The sequence below is a fragment of the Haliotis rufescens genome, unplaced genomic scaffold (genome assembly GCF_023055435.1).
Source record: "Haliotis rufescens isolate VD_foot unplaced genomic scaffold, xgHalRufe1.0.p SCAF_1, whole genome shotgun sequence".
Classification (NCBI taxonomy): Eukaryota; Metazoa; Mollusca; class Gastropoda; order Lepetellida; family Haliotidae; genus Haliotis; species Haliotis rufescens.
The window spans coordinates 46,512,339-46,534,316 of record NW_025963779.1 but is presented as its reverse complement, the minus strand read 5'-3'; the positions used below and the strand labels follow the sequence as shown (position 1 = coordinate 46,534,316).

The 21,978-nt window shown below is 38.2% G+C and overlaps 1 protein-coding gene across 1 annotated transcript in view; it reads left to right on the top strand.

Annotated features, from left to right (window-relative positions):
- Nucleotides 1-51: 51 nt before the first annotated feature.
- LOC124136473 (myotubularin-related protein 9-like) overlaps nucleotides 52-21,978 on the top strand; it is a 225,149-nt gene continuing 203,222 nt past the window's right edge. The window contains exon 1 of the mRNA XM_046502392.2: nucleotides 52-166. The gene's annotated coding sequence lies outside the window, so the exon portion shown is untranslated. The remainder of the gene's footprint in view (nucleotides 167-21,978) is intronic.

Sequence of the window (21,978 nt, the reverse complement as noted above, 5' to 3'; positions counted from 1 at the left end):
GACGCTAAAAATAACTGTTCTCGTGTGAGTCGAAACCGCGGTAGTAGGCTACTGTATTCGATGGTGCTGTTTCAGGACGTAATCGTTTTCAATCATTAATATTCTGACAGCTGAGGGTGTATACATTCAAGTCTAGAGATCAACTGGCCGAACGTTTGGAAAGAAGGTGAAGATATATTTTAGCCTTTTACCTAACGTCGTGTGTTTCTATTGTAATGTGATGTAAGGGCCCAGACAGTGCTCCGAGGAGGCGGGTGTTGATTGTTGTTATGGTGCTATAAGACTATTGACCTGTATTATTGGCAGTATTATTATTAAATTGATGCATCTCTTGAGTCATGCCATCGACATACAGAACATAAGCCTATGTCCATAGGTGCACATGATATTTTGGGTACTTTCAGTAAAATTACGATAGGCCTTGCCTAAACCTGTCGAGTGAAACAGGGAAGAGGATATACTCTGCAGTGTCGAATCTCGTCACGTGGGTACAACAGATTCCTTTCCCACGTCACGAGACACGACAATTTTGTTAAAATATGTGATCACTTGACTTGTCTCAGCGTTCGGTTGCCTATATTTGTGTACATGTTACATACATAATACTTAATTAATTGAGGGGGTGGGGCGGGGTGGGGCGGGGTGGGGGTTTGTTGCCTAAAAGTCCTTGCCGGGCAGAGACAGACCAATGTCATTATTGGCTAATTAATCTATTATCGACGACCAGACCTACATGTTATTGGTGCAACTACATATAACATTAATCAGCCAAGCAACCAAGCAACACACATGTGCAACTTTATTGAGTTACTGCGTGGAAATCGCTGGAAAATGGGGAAGTTGAAAGGTTGGAACCTATCTTGGCTAAGTGTAAAGGGTTCGTGGCAAGACATAACACAACATTCAAAAGTACAGATTCATATACGTCATCAGCGGAGATAAGTGCTACCGCAAGAAACCATCTGTAGAACTACAAATACTTTTTGATTCCAAAACCGCAACCTTCCAATACTCATTCTGTTTCATAGCTCTTAACTATTCCATCTTTCTCCAAGCAAATATAATGCAGTACATATCCTAAATTGCTACCCCATCAATTAAGTACAATAGCAGCAATATTTTGAGACCACCCCCAACTCATACATGCATGACAACACACAAATATTTTTATAATTTTACCTGTAAAAGTACATTTTAAGGGTAATCAAAATGTCAGTTAGGACAGGCTAGATTAGGTCAATTTGTGTTATTTTGATATTTGCTCTTTCTATAGTCCTATGACTCGTATTTATTAAATGAAGCCAGAAAAGCATTTTTCTAGCATTTGAAGCAGTACTTCAATTTCATGGTATTTCATGGTATTGTGTTGATACCTCAGTAAGTACTCTTGTATACAGAGGGACAGATTAGATAGAAATTCTCTCATCAAGTTGGACTGAAGTAACAGTCAGAAGATTTGTTCTTTCGAATTTGTGGGGGATTTGTCATCTTCTGATGACTCTTGTTAGTAAGTTAATTGATTATTATTCGATAAGAACCAACACTCGTCGTATGATTGTGTGTTTTAATGGAAAATTATTGTGAGGAACCAGGTGCCAAAATGATGATTGACGGACTATAGTTTACATATGACATTCCAATACAGTGCATCAACTCAGGGCACTTGCAGTCTTCCTCCACCACCCTACTGTGGGATAAATTGCGATGTGTTGTATCAGAAAAAGAAATACTCAGTGTATTTTTATGTTATATACTTATCCTGATACAACAGCTCTAAGTTACCTCCCAACCATTCCCATCTTCCCGAGGCAAGTGAGTTAACTGACTATAAAAGTCCAGTTTCCACCCTTGCCGAACTAGGCTGGTATTAAGGAGTTAGATGTTGGCTGGACTAACGAGTCTATGCATAGTCCAATCAAAATCGCGCACCGAAATCGAAATCTGGTTCGTAAAGTGTCATGCAGATTTCAGTCGACTCCAGGATTTGTAAAGCATGTGCACCGCTAACTCGTTGTCAACAGATATTTTCTAAATCTTTTCATGTTTTTAATCAAGGTGCTCACGTGATTTGATGCACTTCGCGATGTAAGACTCATTTTATCACAATATAGATCTTGATTATTGATCAGATCGTCTTGACTGGGCGCCACCGTTTTGTTTGAAGCAAATGCAAGTGATATGGGAGGTTGAATCTGATTGGTCAATAGGAGAGGCATAGAAAGGACATAACTTGTAGTTGCCACTGGTGGCGCTAAGATCGAGCCCAGGAATTCCAGCCTAGTTCGGCAAGGGTGAGAACTGGACTTTTAAAGTCAGTTAACTCTCTTGCCTCGGGAAGATGAACCATTCCCTGTCTTGTAAAAAGGTTTTGGGGAATTGAGGAAGAGGTGGGGAAGGGGACGCTTCTGATTTCAGCTATGTCGTCAGCTATGTCATCACAAAATGTCCATTGTCTCAATAAGTGTTGTACATTTACAACTTCTCCTTGATACTATGAAATGGATTTTCAATGTGGGCACCAGATAGCCATCTTAAAAAGCAAAATTTTAAAACCACTCTCAAAAGCAGCTTAAAACATGATGGCTGACAAATGTAGTATCAGGTATTTCAAAGGCATCTTGATCGGGAACATCAAATGGTTGCCAATGGCTATATTGGGCAAATACCAAGACTGGTGAGTCACTTGTTGTAAACATCATCATATTGTCATGGCTATTTATGGCCATTACTCAATAATTGTTTGTTCAAAATGTAATTAAGATTTGTATATGTGCAGTTAGGAGTTGGGCTCAACATATTCATTTTTGTGATATTTAAACTTAGACCTTGATTTGAACTTTGCTTTTTGACCCTTCTGAGAGATGAAACTTTTTTGGGCCTTCTTAGTTACTCAACTGTTTTCTTTCAAAATACTGAAATTTTTAAACTTATCCTTTCTCATACTATGCATTTCACCCTTCTTCCGATCCCTTGTGTGGAAACGTCCTTGAACAAAGTTTCCAGCTTCTAAGCTTCATTTGCCCAAACAACCCAGCATCACCATGGCAACTGTCTCAGCAATCAGGTCATGCACCCGAATCTCTTGTGCAGCATGCTGACCTTAGTCTGGCCACCTCTGTCTCATCATTCTCTTGCTCTTCGCTTCCTGTGGAGAAATGCTTTTTTTGAGAGTATATTTAGGCCTTTATTTTTCTCAAAATTACTGGAGTTTGGGGCTCTTTTTACGCCTAAGATATGGGCAAGGATCAAGGAAAACAACCAGCTTGCAAGAAGTGTCGCTACATTTTTGTGCCGACAGATCCTCACAAACTATGTTGTGATTGTCGGGGCATATGTCAGCCAGGTTTACAGTGTTCAGAATGCATTCATCTGTCCCAGGAGGCATTTTCTGACTATCTTAAGAAATCCCAAAAGAGAGGCCCATCAAAATCTAAAGATACAGACCATAGACCCTCAGTGTCCAAGAAACCCAAACATGTGACAAAGACTAGCAGTCGTCCATCTGTAAAATCTGTGGTTAAGCAAAGTAGCCTAGTGGTTAAAGCGTTCGCTCGTCACGCCGAAGACCCGGGTTCGATTCCCGACATGGTTACAATGTGTAAAGCCCATTTCTGGTGTCCCCAACCGTGATATTGCTGGAATGTTGCTAAAAGCAGCGTAAAACCATATTCACTCACTCAAACCAGGGACGACCCTCTAAAGGTTGACGTTCGTTAGATCGATGTTGTATCGGTCAACATTCTTCAGAGGGTCGACATTCCATGCATTAATATGACAAGGGTCGACATTCCAAGGAATGCGCTTCGCCCAGTCATCGATCTGGAGATCGATCTGACAAGACTCTACATCCTACAGATTGACATTCTAAGGGTCGACTTTCAGATCACTCCCCTCAAGGTTGATTGTCTATAGAGCACACTTCGACATCGAAGCAAGGAGGAGATTATTCTGACTCAGATCATCACCACTATCCAGATCGACATTGTCACCTCGACCAATCATCTCAACATCATCTGGATCAATACTACGGACATGGAAGAGATATTGAATGGGATTGACATTGATCTTCATCTTAGCTCAACATTGACATTGACACTGACATGAGGATCGACAAGAAGAGAGAGGTTGAACATCCTCACACTCACATTCTGAGTCTCCGGGGAAGACAAATACAGAGCGATCTCCAGACTTCAGGGGATCACAGAGACCAACTATCTGAACAGATTTGATAGCTACTACAATCCCTTTCTACAGTTCTTCATAGCGTAATGAAAAGTCGGGAAATACTTTTGGGGAAATTGCTACCTTGACTTTGGCACAGCCATCATCAGGTACGGCGCTCAGGGATGGGACTATAGTAGTATAGGTAATGGGGGTTCTGGACCACTTCCACTGGAGCCAGATTTATATACCTATACCTATACCACCACTACAGGGGGAATTTTTTATGCAAAAATGATGATGCGATTTAACGATCGTCATAAGATTAAACTAAACTGTAATGAAAGTATTCTCTATTATTTTTATTCATAGGTATACCATTATTTTTAACAAAGTGATACTGAACATTTTTACTAAGTTCTTCGTTCATTTTACTAGGAGACCAGACTATATACTCTTCTTGGTAATTGGAAAGAAACAATTGATGACCGTATTTGGTTGGTTTGACATCACTGATATAATATATACCTTGTAATTCTCTCCATTTGATAATTTTGTCCCTGAGCATAGATGCTTCGATAGCTTTTTCGAGTTCTTCCTTTATTGGTTTGTAATTCTCCATTATTATATATTTATGTAAGCATTCTTCTAAATGAATGTATGATTTTATGCGGTGCGATCTAATGATAGTAAGCAATCTATTTTTAATCTCCAACCAGTTCTTTGGTTTTGGCACAGAATAATTGACGCGCTTGTTGTCTCCCCTGTTCTATAAACTTTTTTTTCTCGTCTTCGCTAATACCACTGGTCTTATGAGAATTTGATTGAATCTCCTGCTTCATTGTGTTGTATTTGGTGAGTTCTGACAAAACTAAACGAAACTCCTCCTCGGATATCTTACAATCGGCCATTGCTGTTGAAACATGGTCCTCAATGCTGTTCAAGTTTGCTTCGGCGAGTATCCGAATATTATCATGTTTTAATGCTTTCTTTTGCAACCTACGAGAAATGAATTTTATCATTATTCCTGCCAGTCCAGAGACTCCGGCGGCTATTTCCATGCCAAGTACGATAGGCGCGGCGATTATAGTTGATAATAAACCAACACCGGCTACACCGAGTCCCATGCCAGCTGTTACAAGCGCGGATATAAACCCATAGTGTATATTATTATATCATATAATAGTCTTTAATTGGTCTTGCTTTAATGTTTTGAGAGTATACATCCTCCTTATCAAATGTATATTATACGGCATGAATATCTTAGTAAGAGAAATGCTGTCACTTTTAATAATTTGGACCCCCCTCAAGGGTTGCAACGGGTGATGCTCCCATATGAATAATACTGCAACGTTGACGTTGGTGTTTCTTTAGCCATTTAATTGATAGACTTGGTATTATTTCGAAGGCATCTTCTGGTGCATCTCCGAAACAAGACTTCAATTATAAGCGTAGAAAGATCAGGTATTGCACTCAAGTTCTGTTTAATATCATTGAATTCAGTAACCAAATTTAAACTAACATTTTTTACTGCCAGACGACTAAATAACATATGACCTGGGATTTCTGGCAGGGGAGAGACTAACACACTTTTTTGTTTTGATGGGATATAAGCTCCGAGTACGACCCCACTATTTATTATCTTAGTTCAATTATGTGCCTTACCCATCATCACATACGGTGGGGTAATGACGATATTCAGTAGCCACTCGATGTTTGCTTCGACCATAGTCCATTTATTATCATCGTTGAGAGTAAGATTATACGAAGTGTTTTTATGGAGTCTACTAACGTCGACATCGCTTAAATCTCCTAGATTACCTGTGAATGTAACTTCTTTCTGCTTGTATACATTATCTTGTAAGTGTAAAGCGTATAACTTGCCATCGGTACCGGGTTTACCGAATCCTTCTGTGTCTCCGAGATTGGAAAGCGCAATTGTATTACATTGTCTGAGTGTTTCAGGGCCAGATGAATCAACCATTATTTATAATATGGAGTGTTACACTCAAGTATCCTATATGAACAGGTTGATGTTTTACATCTAATACAGAAATTTTGAGGTCTGAAATAATACCACGCTTTAATTTTTTATATTGTAATGATGAGAAAGATTCCGTTCTACCGCTATTATATTTTTCATCTTTGACTGGAACAGCTCTCAGCAGAGTTGAAGGACTTTCGAGTTGAATATTATCCGTCGTGCTTATCTGATCAAGATGGATGCACAACTCTTTATAGGGAAATACCATTTATATCATTTCACGTATACTATCAGATTAGACGTATACTTAAAGAAATTAGTGCTCCATTACCGCAGGATCGAGCATGGAATTCCACAAATAATCCGTACAATAGGTGGGCATTTGAACGTATTTGTCAGGAATTTAATGTTTCTACGAGTAAAGATTGGCGTCTGAGTGGAGTTAACCATGGTCTAGGTATTCCGTATGCTGGTGCACACTCTGTTAAAGAAGTCAGCGATGATTTACTGAAAAGAGGTCGGCTTCTTCCGAGCTTTGCTCTCTCGAGTAATGAGTGGAGAGACGATCGTATGAACTTTAAGGGTGCTGTTGCTTTCACTGTCCAAAAGGTTGAGCAACCACCTGGAAACGCTTGGAATGAATTTCTTAATGATAAAATGGAAAATAATGTTCGAGTTGTAAGAGTTAATGAATCAATAAGAACTTATGTATGGGCAATTCTCGGTGCACATTCGCAAACACGAACGTCCATTATTGGTTCTGGGATGGCGCTTGATGCACAAAAACGTGGAGGAAGCTATTAATTCACCATTTGACATGCCATCGTCTATAAAGCGTTATCAAGATGTATTACAGTACGCTCAATCCAAAGTTGACTACGTTTATGCGCCGGGACTATACATGTCTCCGAGTAATATGGAACTTAAGATCGGTCAAGTGATCGGTTATAATAATAAAATTGTTATTGCTACCGATCAACAAAAACCAGGTATAAATTCAGATATTAACGTTGAATTAATAACGCAAACAATCACAGGCGAAACGGGAATAGTCAAGCCACAGTTATCTACTATCGCTAAAACATCTACTGACGCACAAGTACCACCGCATATTGCGGCTAAAAATCAACAACATATCGATGAAAAAACAGTGCTTGTATTAGGTGGAGTCGCGGTTGGTTTACTTATGATTTGGTTAAATAGTTCTTAGCGAACTGATTTGGTTAAATAGTCTTTAGCGGATACGTATATGTACAACAGCCCTGCAATTGCTACGATCAGTGCCCAGAAGTTTTGACTAAGCCAAGTGGTGGTCTTAGCTAATAAATTCAAGCGCCAGGAAACAATACTCCCTATTATACCGGGAAGTGCAGCCGCGGCTTTCTCAGCGACCTTTCCCAGGGCTGAACCTAATGCTTTTAAATGCTTTTTTATCCACTCTTTTATACCATCCGACGTAGGCGGTGATCCACCACCACCTGTACCACCTGTACCACCGGTTAACGCGAGAGTCAAATTCGATATAATAAATCCCAACGCGGTTAAAATACTGGCAATTGTTATTCCCTGTTCTCTGAACAATGTTTTAATTTTATCGGCCAGTGTAGTGTCCTCGTTGAGGACTTGATCGATAGTTTCTCGAATTCGACTGATTTGTGAACGAAGTGCCTTTCTATTACTGGAAGCAGCTTCGAGGCGGGCCGATCTTTTGTCTTCTAATTTACGCAATCTTTCTGCAATTCGGCGTCTACTGAACTCATCGCCCGCCTGTTCAAGTTTTGTTTTCTCATAAGCTATATGCTTGTCGATTTCGGATAGCTTGGCTATATTATTGATGAGTTCTCCCTGCATTGTTCGCATTGCCTTGTCAAGACCTCGTAATTCCCTAATACTGAACTCCGAGGATGGTACCTGTAATGTGGAATTATCGTAAAAGGTATCCAAGATTTCTCCGAGTCCGTCCGAGGCCACCTTCGAGGAAGCTTCCAAATTATCTATGTTACCGAGTTCAGTACGCACAGTCCGAAGAACCTTAGTAGTCTTCGCGGAAAGTTTTGCTCCTCGTGAGTAGTCCACAAAACCTAATTCATTACAAACAATTTTGATGCTATGTTTAGCGGCTATCGTAGACAAGGCTAGGGGCTTACGAGTACGAGAATTCATAAGATCAATATCCCGAGCGCCACGCAGTCGCAATATTCCTTTACTATCTATCATAAACTTTGAATAGTCACGAACAATAGGACTATCATCTTTAAAGGTATCGTAATAATCATTAACGGCTGGTTTCAAAAGTTCCTCACTAAGATCCATGCCACCAAAGCTGGTTTCATCAGTACCCTCTTCTATTGTACTCGGGTTATCAAAATCATCTAGATTAAAATCATCCATTTTTATATTAAACATATGGTTATATAGTTTCAATATAACAATGTCTTCGCAATACGGACGCAAGTTAAACCCACAACGTAGACTTCGAGATCCATTAGGGGTCAAAGCAATTCGTCAGTCTGTAACTATAACTAATAACCCTAGTACCATCGATCAGAATCAAACGCTTCTGGTTCGCTTTCCTAATCTCGGCGCACACGATGTGTTAGTTCCGGACACTGTCCGACTAGCATTTACGATTATTTTGACTTCTGCCGACGTTAACAGGGAGCCCGTTCAGAACATAGGTCGTGCTATCGTTTTGAGTTTTTTGAGTATCGACGATAGCGATGTATACTATTGATACATGGATCTCTGGAGAACGGATAAAGAGCGGGAAAACTTAACACCGAAAGATCACGAGGGACAAAAAAGATACGATGTGGAATATCAATCTAAACGTTCCCATGAGGTCGTTGAAGGGTATTTTAATGTTGTTTGAGGACCCCTCCGATGCATTTAAAAGAAATACCGAGAAGTTCTACAATCCCAAGATTACAAAAGTAGAATTGACTATCGAGGGCGTTCCTAATCAACTATATAGTCAAGGAATGCTAGCGTATCACCAGTGGGATGAGATTAAAAAAAATCCTTCTATAAAACGAAGCCCGGAAGTTATCGCGGTCGTGAAAGATCTGTCTCTCGGGAGTGTATCGATGGGTGAATACCTCACCATGAAGTACGCGCTATGGCTCGACATGCGAACAACGGACGATGACCAACTACACGGTAGTGGGCGGAGAATAGAAAATGCCAGCGAGGGTGTCACTATACAGATAACGAAGCTCCAGGAAACGGCTGGTAAATTAAACATATATTTGTAGGTGATTATGGATGCACAACTTAATATACAGAATGGAAGATTCGTGCAAGCAATCTATTAATAATCTTTTACCTAAAGAACCACACTGCGCTATCATATGCGGGCAAACGGGCTGTTGAAAAACAGCTTTTATTCTAGATATTTTAGAAAGTCATTATCGGGACGTTTTCGATCATATTATTATTCTGTGTCCGACTATAAGCGTTAATAAAACCTACCTATCGAGAGATTGGGTAATGAATGACGACGGGGTACACAGAGTTGATCCGGGCGATCATTTACAAGACTGTCTCCGAGTATGTCACGTAAAATACAAAGGAGAATCAACCCTTTTCGTAATAAACGACTGCAGCGCGAGTAAAGAACTCACAAAAAAGAAAGATATGCTTTTGTATTTAGCATTCTCCGGACGGCATACTCAACATAGCGTTTGGGTACTTACTCAAAAATACAACTCTGTCCTGAAAGATCTCAGAGAGCAGACCAAATGGGTAGCACTGTTTCATTGTAAAGATCGAGATTCATTCGAGGAATGTTTACACGAAAATGATGTTATTTATACCAAGCTCGAACGAGATAAAGTCAGAAAACTGTTATCGGCAACGAAGCACTATAAACTCGTATTAAAAACCGATCAACCAGCTGCTTATGCAATTGCTTAGCAAAATGTGGTAAAATTATAGCAAAAATATGGTAAAATTATAGCAAAATTATAGCAAAATGTGGCAAAATTATAGCAAATATAGCAAAATTGTAGCAAAATGTGGCAAAATTATAGCAAATATAGCAACTGCTAAGCAAAATGTGGCAAAATGTAGCAAAATTACAGCAAATATACGATTAATTGAACATTAGCGGTTAATATGACATAATGTGGTTTGAAATCCTCATTCTTTCGCAACAGTTCATTATTACGGGTTGTATTGGATATGTCATATTATATTATGTTAGACTTAAATATCTCCTTAGGTATTACATTATGGAATGCGACGAACTCATCGAACAAATGCTCAAAGAATCTGAAGAACATGTTGATCAACAAGTTACAGATAAATCTTTAGATAAACATAGAGAAAGACTCGCGGCTTTGGTAGCCGGTGGAAAATGTTCCCAATATTTGGGAGAAAATTATACCATCCAAAAAATTGATAACATGACCGACGAAGAGATTAAAAAACTGTACGCGCGTTATGAGTCTAGACTGGGAGCCCCCATGACTAAAACGATAGGGTCGGCTATATTACAACTATACACAGTCGTAGCTAGTACAATTCTCCCTATCCCGGCAGAACATCGCATGTATTGATGCGAATCTCTCGAGAAAGACCCATTCATCGAACACGCTATAAGCGCAGTGAGCTGTGAGTTTTATCATAGATTCGGAATGTTCTTAGCTCCTCTCACCACAGCTTTAATAACGGCTAGGTATTGTCAATTTAAACATACGTGCCCACTTAATAATAATGGATACTCAACTGGTGACACCACAAAAGATTGCGGAAACGCAACAACAAGTGAACGAGGAACAACAGATAGTGAATGAGGAACCACAAACACAAAAACAACCCGGAGTGACGAGGAAAAACCTCAAAAAAATCTCCGCAGGAAGAATGGGAGGACTCGCGAGGAAAACGAAATTAACTCTTTCAACACCAGTCAACTAGAAGTGTTTACTGCTGGGACACCGAGTTCCCAGAGACTCTTGTGTGTTAGATGAAGCCAACATTTATCAAAGAAAATACCTGCTTGTAAAATATATTTGCTACTACATGTTATACACCATTTGAAAGGTCTGATCCTATGGTTTATAAATATGAAAGTTATGTTTTTCACATTATTTAAAATAATGCATTTACAACATAATTAAATTCGTTGTAAATAAAAAATGTACGCTAACACGTTAACATGCAGATTAAGGACCAAGGAAGCGAAAACTTGACGATTTTCGGCAAATATATGATTTCATAATATCCACGTACCTATTTCTGTTTTATTTTCATTGTTTACGCAATTGGAAAATCATTTTAAAAAGAATTATAAATAGTTTCTGTCATCACCCATTTCCCGATAACAGCGACTGTCCGCTCAGTAAACTGAAGAAATACCCCCGTTTTCGAGGTTTCGTGTGAATAACAAGAAGAATGGCATATGACACATCGTTGGAAAGCTTATTCCTTCATCTACACGCTTGTAACATCGACTGGTGTTTTTTCGTAGTTATAACAAGCGATTTCATTGGATTAAAATTGGTTTCTAAGGACGCTTTCTTGCTGAAATCTGCTACAAGTGTCGTGATTGGTCAATTTTGAGCACGTGACCTAAGGCAGCCAATCAAATTACAGCTGTGATACCAAGCTTGTGTTCGATAAATTACAGAAGTTTGCGAAAGAATTTTGTTAAATCGTGTTATTCTGAACGTTTTGAGCAGGAAATCACTATATATATTAAAAATATGGAACTTCGTGAATGTATCGTGCTAGGTTACGAGCTGTGACAAAGATTTTTCATGCATATATTTTTGCATTAAACATCGTGTCCGAGCCGAGAATTCAAGGCGACGAAAGCTGAGATGTCATTTGACTTACATTACACGCGATCGCACGAAAAGATGGAAATAATAACTTAGATGTAAGTTTGATTACTTTTAGATATATTTTTGTTGATTTTATTTATTACTTCGTATAATATATTTAATGATTTGTTTAAAACGGCTTTATTTTCCTCTTTGACATGTTCGATGTGGACCCGTTGTTGAAATGTGTGTCCGAGAATTTTATTTTCAATAACATCGTGAGAAATAGTGAATGATTTTTTAATTTAACGATAAAAAATGTTAAATTGAAATGGAATATGTATTTCAGACATTGTGAAATGTGATAGATTTCATAAATGAATGACATTACAGGTAGGTCCATAAAAATATATACTATTTTGACGTGACTACGGCTTGGCCGGATAACCGGCCTGCGGTGTCTGGGGACTCGATGCTTCTTGGCCGGATAACCGGCCTACGGTGTTGTTAGAGTTAATAAATAATTCAAATATTGATCCGATTAAAACATGGGCACTAATAGGAGTTGCTGGTATAGCGGCTGCATGGTTGTTTTATAAGACTGGAGAAGAGAAAACGTCACCCCCGATGTCACAACAACAAGTTCGATGGGCGATCTTTTTCACTTTATCTTCCCTTCACTAACCCGCTAGGTGCGCTGACCCGGACTTTCCAACCTTAAACTGACGGCGCATGTGGTATGCGCGATACGAGCACTACATGTTACTATGACGCCTATAGACAGTTAACTAGTATAACCTTCACCTCTGTTGGCAACAGTCACCCTTGTGTGTGGACAGCATATCTCTTCGCCTAAACAATGATTTATCTATTGCCATGTCCGGAAATAAATGTTCCTTGATTTAATGATACACCAGGGATGACCACGACTGATTGTATTGTATAGTTATCCACTAGATAGGCGTTCGAAGCGATGCAGTGAGATCAGCTGATCGTTCATCCCAGGTCGCTTTGTTGACGTTTTGCAATCGGTACTGAAAGTGTTGCCCTTGATGTATGAATATGAAAATTAAGTAGATTTTGTATACGTTCCTATATCTATGTTGTAGCATCGCCGAGCAGGCTACATCATATGCATGCATTTCAGTATGTACAACGGTGAGGCGATACGGTACGCGAAATGTGAAGGTCTCATGCGACGTTGCCCGTAGCCTCAATGTTGTGAATATTGACAGCAAAACACGTACGAGCGTAAGTATTTGTCAGATATATAACAGAGAGCAATGAGAAATGTTCTCAAGATATTGTAAGAGTAACAGGGACTGTAAAATTATGTCATCAACTAGATTTCATGATACAATGTTCAAAATAAAAGAAATGGAAATCACTGAAATCTGTTTTGATATTTAAGGGTTAATTGGTGCATGTTGTATACAAGGATTTTATGTATATGAATGGTAGCTGTTTGTTGCCAAATACTACCATGATTATATTTCAATATGATCAATGAAATATATATATATTATTTTGGCCTTTTTTTAATTTTACAAAGTAGAAGAAAAAAAATTCAGACACAGAGGACCCTATATATTAGTTAAAATACATATTCAAGAGTATTTGTACCAACTACAATTTTTATAAAATAAAACAATATATTCATACTAATTGCCAATCTCTAAAATGTTGATTGTATTAACAATGCAGTGTCTACATCCAGTTTGCATTGACAATAATCATATGAATGTGACACAGATAAAGCTGATTCTCAACTTCATTGGGCCTTACTTTTTATGTTTCCTTGTTCTAAAGCTTTTTATGTTTCCTTGTTCTAAACTGGTTTCAAATTCCAACATAAACAAATTATTAATGCTTTTTTCTTTTTTCTTTTCACACCAAAAGATATCTGCATTGCACAATGACTCTTCTTATTTTATTTAATATCATGGCACACTTGTGCATCTGTACAAGTATTTGATTACACATGCATGACGTTTTAGCTGTCATCTGTTTCTGAACTGAATATTATGCTAATAAAGATAAGTAACATTAAAAAGGGACTCTGGTATTCTTTCAGGTTTGGAGAATCAATCAATTCATTGTGAAAACATTTTTAATTTCTTACATAAGTTACTTTGATCTTTATAAGATCAAAATAGATCCAAATTAAATTGAGGAGATTAAATTATGCAGTCTAATTCATTTCAGCCAGTCTGTCTAAAATCCGGTCCTATTTTTCCGGCAATAATAAATGAATGAAAATTTAAGAAAGAATATACCTGAAATTTTCAGTCAAAATACATATTGGGCCTGATTATAGACACTGACTGTAACATATGTAAGTATAATCTGTTATATTCAAAAATAAATAACATAAATAAATCCATTTATCTACTGGAATGACTGTGGGGTTCAATTTGCATTTATTTAACCATCAGAAAATTTGATGATAAACTTTATAAATTCATATTTGCTATATGATAATAATATCTACAAAATATACTTAATACTACAGGTGTCTTGAAGTACTGTTGAATGAAAATCAGGATACTTAGATACAGCAGTGTAGTGTGTGGGTTTGTATGGGAAATAATTTGTCAACATTAAAATAAATATTATGTTACTAAAACAAGAAGATAAAACTATGATTTAGATCTATTTATGCATCATACACATTTTGTGGGGTAGTTAGTATGATTTGTTGTTTGTTGGGACAAATCTCTGTAATTATCGGATATAGTATTCACGACCGTCCGTCCGTCCGTCCGTACGTCCGTCCGTCCGTACGTCCCACCTGTTTGTTGCCGCGATATCTCAAGAACTAAACACTGGATTGTCTTCATATTTGGAACTATGGTGTATATACAGACTCCGCAGACACCAGTCGGTTTTGGTGACCTTGATCCCATTTTCAAGGTCACAGCAGACAAATCTGCTTTTAGAGTTGGAAAACGGTGTTGCCGCGATATCTCAAGAACTAAACACTGGATTGTCTTCATATTTGGAACTATGGTGTATATACAGACTCCGCAGACACCAGTCGGTTTTGGTGACCTTGATCCCATTTTAAAGGTCACAGCAGGCAAATCTGCTTTTAGAGTTGGAAAACGGTGTTGCCGCGATATCTCAAGAACTAAACACTGGATTGTCTTCATATTTGGAACTATAGTGTATATACAGACACCGCAGACACCAGTCGGTTTTGGTGACCTTGACCCCATTTTCAAGGTCACAGCAGGCAAATCTGCTTTTGGAGTTGGAAAACGGTGTTGCCGCGATATCTCAAGAACTAAACACTGGATTGTCTTCATATTTGGAACTATAGTGTATATACAGACTCCGCAGACACCAGTCGGTTTTGGTGACCTTGATCCCATTTTCAAGGTCACAGCAGGCAAATCTGCTTTTAGAGTTGGAAAACGGTGTTGCCGCGATATCTCAAGAACTAAACCTCTCGATTGTCTTCATATTTGGAACTATGGTGTATATACAGACACCGCAGACACCAGTCGGTTTTGGTGACCTTGACCCCATTTTCAAGGTCACAGCAGGTAAATCTGCTTTTGGAGTTGGAAAACGGTGTTGCCGCGATATCTCAAGAACTGATCGCTGGATTGTCTTCATATTTGGAACTATAGTGTATATACAGACACCGCATACACCTGTCAGATTTGGTGACCTTGACCCCATTTTCAAGGTCACAGCAGGCAAATCTGTTTTTGGAGTTGGAAAACGGTGTTGCCACAATATCTCAAGAACTAATCGCTGGATTGTCTTCATATTTGGTACTATGGTGTATATGGCGGGGGATATTTCGTCACTCTGTGACAAATACTTGTTTACTACTATTTTAAGAGCATGAGTATCAGAATTCTGTAAGAAATGATGGATGAATGAATTAACACCTGTGATGACTCAGAGCCTTAATGGTGGGACACATGTTATAGGGGCAGAATAATATGGGTAAATCTCTTATTTCAAAGTTTGATGAGTGGTATGTATATTGCAACTGAGTAACTGAGTGCTTAATAGATGCATGGTAGATGTTCATTTGGCCTATTTCTAAAAAAATAATATAAATTTAAATATTCAGATGCAACTTTAATTTTGATATAAAAAGTAACATTTAAAATCAGTTGTTTTATTATATTGAACGTTATTTCTTCTTAAAATATTTGTAAAGGCAGGGATGTAAACTTATTAGATCTATATATAATATAGATCATTGGTAAAGGCCTGTCAAAGATGTCTGTGTGCTGCAAATGTTGGCGTATCACTAATTTTATCAAATTGAAGTCCATGGTAGTATTTGTTGTGATTTGAATGCTTGAATTGTTGTGGGAAATAACACAAAGGCTGATAAATTAAAAGAGTTTGCATTATTTCATCGATGCAATATGTAAGCCCAGACTGACAGAATGCCTCGCTGTTTTCTGACAAATGTTGATATTATAAACTAATAATCACTACAAAATATGTGCTAGTTAAAAATATTCAGTTGTAAACGACCGTTTTTGAACGAAGGTGCAACAGGACAACTTTTTAGCTTGGCTCCGTCTATACATGTCAGTAGTTGTCGCAGCGCGCATTGATCCGGGAACCAGACCGGAAGCGACAGTTTGGACCGTCGCTTATATCATTTCAAAAGGAGAGTTATTGCCCTTTGGAACAAAAAGATCGCCCATTAGAGGTTAGCCTCCATATAATGCTATAAGAAGCGTGACTACTCCAGTTACAGACGGTAAAATGTTGGTAAACGCAACGTATCATTCAGCGGTGGTCACCGGCTTGGCCATTGGCTATGCCCGTATGGCTAAAATGATTACTAAAGCCACACCTCCCAAGCTAGATTTTAATGGTTATGATATCAGTATGTCCGTTCCTTCATATAGGATTAGCAATGGCAACGAAAGATATGCTCATCAAACAAGGGCTTATCCCGGAAGACATAATGAAGTAATTAAACATTTGAATATTTTATATTCATATACTATGGCATCAGTTGCGATGATGGTCGGTGGAGCTATTGTTAATGCTCTAGCTTTTTCGGGGAGTAATTTTTTATTTTCTAGTATGAGGGAATCACAATGGGCGCAGCGGAGAATGGAGAGATTAGATTTTATTCATGAAGAACTGCGTAAGGAAGGACATTCAATTCAAACGTTTAAGGATGTTGAATCTGCCATGCACGAATACTTCCTCGTTTATGGAAAGAAACTTGACCCAATGCCGAGACCAACAATGAGTCAGTATTATACACCGTCAGAGGAACAAAAGAACCGCGAGGTCATATTTGTGATAATTGGGTTATCAGCTGTATTGATTTTCAGCTATACAATAACTACGCATGAACCATGACCTAGTTAGAGCGACAGCTAATCTATAAATAGCATTGACTGGCTGACAGCCTAATCAATAAATAGCCATGTCTCACCAGTGTAGATGTGATTTGCATTTAGACAAATGATATGATTGATGTATAAACCATGAATCTGTGCAGATTTAAACTCATGGGTAAAAAAATTCAATGTAACCGACGCTGTGTTGATATTTACTGTGGAATACACTCTTATTACATCAGGCGCGGAAATATAAACTATACATGTTCTGTATGTGGGATAGGGGTCAAAGGTCATTATTGTTTATGTAAGAAACATGGTGCTGATAGGGTCAGGAACCAGATTATTTATGCTAGGAAGAGAGATTACATCAATGAGAGGAATAGGTTGGGGAGAATATGTATTTAGATATATGAAAAAACAACCAATTAGACATTTGTCTCATTTTGCATATACCACTTAACCACAATGGTTTTTGTCAGAGAGTTGAAGGCTATGGCAAAGCAACGTGGTCTACGTGGATATTCTCGAATGAGAAAAGCTGAATTGATTACCTTACTCGGTTTGGAATACAACAAACCCCAGACTGTTAGAGAACTCAAAGCTCAAGCAAAAAACAGTGGGCTGAGAGGTTATTCTTGAATGAGAAGAGCTGAATAGATCGCTTTACTAGATAATGATGATGTTGATAAAAAACAACATGACGATGTTGATAAAAAACAACAAGAATTAATATTTGTACCCACATCAGCCGGCGTTGGTAAATATCTAAGAGGTTGGAAGATGGATATTAATTCCAACATGGATGTTAATGATGTTAAGCCCATCATATCCAGCAAAATTAACAAGGAGTTAGATGATTTACATAGTATAAAATACCAGCTGACGATTAAAATGTTATTGAGTAAAATTAGCGCAGACGATAGCACCGAATATACCGAACCATATTTCCGTAGCAATCAAGAAGTTATAACCGAATCCGATACTATAAACGCATCATTAGATACATCAATTCAGAGGATACAGGAAACTTTAGAACGCTGGACTAATAGAGGTTCGGGTTGGGGTGTGGATAAAATCGATAGTTTATATTTAGATATAGCAAATTATATGCCCTTCAAAGGTGGTTCTTATATAGATTTACCCCCGTATTATAAGAAGAAAAAAGCCATAATTAATGTAAAAAATAAATCCGATGATTGTTTAAGAATGATGATAAGATCTGCATTGTTCCCCGTAGACAAGCATCCGGATAGACCTAGCTATCCCCAAAACGATGGACTCAACTTCGATGGTATAGACGAACCTACACCAATATCACAAATTGATAAGGTTGAAAAGCAAAATAATTTAGCTATAAATGTTTTCGGACATTCTAAAGGAATTGTTGTACACAGGATAAGCTCCGCTCCGGAACATATTCCCAGAATCAATTCATTTCTAATCGAAAAAGATGGTAAATATCATTATACATGGATAAAGAGTTTAAACAGGCTATTATACGATCAAACAAAACATGCTAGAAAGAAATATTTCTGCGAAAGATGCCTACATGGGTACAGGAGACAGGATCTATTAGAAGCGCATAAATAAAACTGTAGAGGTGTTGGACAGACCGCTATCAGGATCGATATGCCTAAAGAGGGAAAAAATATATTAAAATTTGACCATTATTGTGATCAAATGCCAGTACCGTACGTAATTTACGCCGACTTCGAAGCGCTTATCAAACCCATAGAAAATACTGAACGCAATACTGATAGATAGTAATTATCGGGGAGCCGCACATAACGAGTGTAACTTGAAACTAAAAATGAATTCTCAAACAATACCCATCCCCGTTGTGTTTCATAACCTTAGGGGATACGATTCACATCTCATCATGCAAGCTATCTCAAGACCGACGGCCGTTTAACGTGCATTCCTAATAATATGGAAAAATACATATCGTTCTCGTTGACTAAAACTATACATTATAGGGACAAGGATGGGAAAGCAAGAATAAAGCAAAGTGATGGGCTTAAATTTATAGAGTCCGTACAGTTTCTGTTATCTTCCCTGGACAATTTAGCTAATGCGAACAATCCCGATGACTTTGTGATAACAAATCAATATACCGATAAGATAACTCGTCATTTGTTGCTGAGAAAAGGTGTATCCTTACGAATATATGGATGATTGGTCTAGATTCGAAGAAACTAAATTACCACCCCTTGAATCATTCTATAGTAACTTAACAGAATCTAAAATAACAGATATCGATTATGAACACACTCTGACGGTGTGGGATCAATTAGGTTGTAAGAATTTAGGTGATTATCACGATCTGTACTTACAAACCGATGTACTTTTACTCGCCGATATATTCGAGATATTTAGAAGACATGTTTAAAACAATACGGCTTGGACCCGGCATGGTACTATTCCAGTCCCGGACTATCGTGGGATGCATTGTTGAAGAAGACCGGCGTAGAACTTAAACTACTCACCGATTATGATATGCACTTGTTTATTGATAAAGGATTAAGAGGTGGTATATCAATGGCAGCTAGAAGGTATTCTAAGGCTAATAATAAATTAGTGGATGGATATGATCCGAGTAAACCCGACACGCATATATTATATCTCGACGCCAACAATTTGTACAGATGGGCTATGAGTCAACCTTTACCCATGGGTGGTTTTGAGTGGGTCGATGATGTCGATGTGAATAATATCAATGTGAATAATATCAATGTGAATGATGCGAATAAAGGGTACATACTAGAAAGTTGACTTGGAATATCCAAGTTCGTTACATAAAGACCATAACAGTTATCCGCTAGCTCCTAAAAGATTAATGGCTAATAAAGATTGGATGTCGGAATATCAACACTCCTTGATGGATAATACTAGGTTAGCTAACGTAGAAAAACTCGTACCAAATTTGATGGATAAGACAAAATATATAGTTCACTACAGAAATATCCAGTTATATCTATCGTTAGGTACACAGATTTAAGAAAGATAGCTACCAGCGATTTCGAAAAGAATCTATATAAGCTTATGAATAACTCAGTATTTGGTAAAACTATGGAGAATCTAAGGAAGCGTGTTGATGTTAAATTAGTCAGATCTAATGAGGAAGAAAGACTCAGGAAACTTATAGCCAGTCCGGCTTTTAACAGAAGCAAGATATTCGATAACGACTTAGCCGCGTTGCATATGCAGAAAAGTAATATAAAATTCAACAGACCGGTGTACGTCGGTATGAGTATTCTCGACTCGTCAAAACACTTAATGTATGACTTTTATTACAACGAACTTCAGAAGCAATACGGCGATAGATGCGAGGTGTTATATACCGACACCGATTCTTTGTTGATGGAAATACAAACCGAGGATGTGTATAAAGATATGGCAGAAAAAATAGATATGTACGACACAAGCGATTACCCTAAAGATAGTCCACTGCACAGCGTAGTAAATAAAAAGGTGTTAGGTAAGATGAAGGATGAATGTGCTGGGACCCCTATAGCGGAGTATGTTGGATTAAGACCTAAGATGTATTCTATAAAGAAGTCCGATAATGGAGAGATAAGAAAAGCTAAGGGCGTTAAAAAGTATGTGGTAAAAAAGCATATCAAACACGAACAGTATAAAGAATCATAATTCAATGGTAGAACGTTCAAGCACGAGATGAACCCTTTAAGAAGTTACAATCACAGGATATATGGATTAAGAATGAAGTGTCAATCACAGGATATATGGATTAAGAATAAACAAGACGTCATTATCCCCCTTAGATACAAAGAGATGGATTGATAAGGATGGTGTAACTACCTATGCTTATGGTTATTTAGGGCGGTAATACCGTACCATCGGGAACTATGAACAACTCTTCTCGTACAAATGCCCTACCCGGTCCATCTTGAAGATAATAAAGAATAGGCTCTCCTTCTTTCATAACCAATCGACTAATGTTATATGACTTAAGAGACCATATGGGATCGGGTGCGCGACATAGGCCTCCTTCGAGTTCACCTGCCTGGTATAAATATCTTACGCTTACTCTATCCGGAAGTTTTTGTTCTTTGCCTCTCCTCGGTGCTGAAGATTCGGAAGTCACGGATTTCATTTTAATAGCATCGGATGGTTTCTTCCCTATTAATCTCGTTACTTAATTATTCAGCGCTGATACAACAGCTGATAAACGTGTCACCCATTCGGTTGATCTCAATCGCTCGGTTTTCATTTCGATCCCATACTGATAGCCAAACAAACGTTCCGCTAATGTCCTGTTAAATCTTTCGACAATAGCTTGACTACGGTGGGCCTCTCTTTCACCACGCCTGATTTCGACATCGTGCTTTGTTAACAGTTTAGTTATAGATCCCATAAACTCGCGACTGGGATCTACTTGAAATAGCTTAGGCCATTTTAGTGGTCCGCGTTTATATATGCGGCTCAGTGCATTAGCTACTTCTGTTGAATCTTTCGAGGTTAATGGCTCAGCCTCTTTGTATTGACTAGCCACATCCACTACTGTTAAAGCGTATTTATACGTTTTGCGTTTTACCTTATCGTGGGGAAGAAACAAGAGGTCAGCCTGATGAACTTCATTCGTTGTAAAAATATCAAACTTCTTCCTCGGTATATAACGCGGTGCCGGTAAATATATTTGCCACATCGCTTGTTTCTTTAACCAATCCTTGGCCACATCTTTTGATTCCTTAGCCGCGGTGGCTAATTT